Below are 1,691 nucleotides of genomic sequence, written 5' to 3'. Positions count from 1 at the left end.
AGCTGTGGAGGGCAGTGTCACTGGCCCTCATATGTGAGATCCGAACCGGGGACCTCTGGTGTCCCAAGCCAGTTCTTAACCATCGCGCCACTCGGCCGGCCCGAGATTGACATCTTGATAATTGTTAGAACTAGGGTTCATTATATTACTTGTTCTGCATTTGAAAATTTCCATTAAAAGTAAAAATAAAAAGACACAAACGTTATTTTCTCACAATTTATATTTATGATCTAGTTTATGATTATTTATGGATGATGTATACTTCTTAGGTTACAAACTCCGGTATACAAGAAAATAATAATCTTTTCCCCTGAAGGGTAGTGGAATATGCCACTCCAAAATATGACTGTAGGAGTTTAAGACATTCTACCCCCAAATATGCAGCTTTGGTAGATCAATTATTTTGAGCTGTAGGAACTTGAAAAACAACACGTGCAGGGAGACAGACACTTTCTCTGACATCCCCTTACCTGCCTAAAGACAGATCCTCTCAAAGGAACTCAATTGTCATAAATTCCCTCTCAGGAATTTCATCAACCAGGGAAGATTAACTCTTATCACAGGAGAGGAGACTAGAAGTCTACACCACACCCAGACAAAATTTGTCACACACTATCAGATCTCCCATCTATTCTTCTAAGGGCCCATTGTGTTTTTTAAAAAATCATTTACTCTCCCCTAAGAGGCTTACCCTCCTCTTTCCCTTTTCCTATTAAAATGGTATTTAAGCCTGAATCTTAAGCTACCTTGAGGAGTTACTCATTTTTCCCTGGGTATCTCCCATGTATACATGAGGTATTCATGTTAATAAACTTCTGTTTGTTTTTCTCTTGTTAATCTGTCTTTTATTACAGGGGTCTCAGCTGAGAACTCAGAAGGCTAGAGGGAAAATTTATTTTCCGCCCCTACAACCCCATAATTTAATTAATATTTTGAGTTTCTATTCTACTAGATATCAGAAACTAAATATAATTTAATTCAGAGTAATCTCACATTGCACTGAGTCCAAAAAACTTAACTCAAGATAATGTTGGTTAATTCTGGGTTTTCCCATCTCCATCTGTACTGCGGGGTCTAAATCCAGTAGCATTGCTGAGTGAAAGCCAGTGAGTGGGAGGTGGTGATGGTGAGGTAGGGGCTGGTCCTTGGTTGTCACCTCTGTAGTCAGACAGAGACAGAGACAATCTCTCCTGTCAGTTCGTTCTGCAGATGTTGACAGCCATGTTGCTTGATAACCATCCGTAAGGCCTCTCCAGAGCAGCCTCTCTCCAGTATTGCCAAACCTCTCTTGGAATGGGATAAAACATCCAGAGGTTTTCCTACCCCACTCTGGCTTCCTCACCCTGACTGCTTAGCCATTTCTACTCTACTCCTTGTCGTGGAAGTCCCTGATGGACATCTCTAGGACACTTGCCACATCCACAGGCTCTATTTGGGGACAAAGGCACAGTTACTTTCTGCTTTCCAATCTCTTTACAAATCTTGGGGCTTCAGGATATTCTCAGAAGAGAGGCACATACACAGGTCCCCTTCTTAGGGAAACAGCACAATCTCTCCCTGAAGCCTGAGGTGTCTCTGTCTGGTCTGGGAGTAAGCGTAGCAAATAATCTTCTATAATGATTGCTTATGGCATAAACATGCCCAAAGTCCTTCAGAAGCCTGCTACAGAGAAGGGTCAAGGGTTAAGGAAT

The sequence above is a fragment of the Hipposideros armiger genome, unplaced genomic scaffold (genome assembly GCF_001890085.2).
Source record: "Hipposideros armiger isolate ML-2016 unplaced genomic scaffold, ASM189008v1 scaffold_104, whole genome shotgun sequence".
Taxonomy (NCBI): domain Eukaryota; kingdom Metazoa; phylum Chordata; class Mammalia; order Chiroptera; family Hipposideridae; genus Hipposideros; species Hipposideros armiger.
This window is presented reverse-complemented; position numbering follows the sequence as displayed.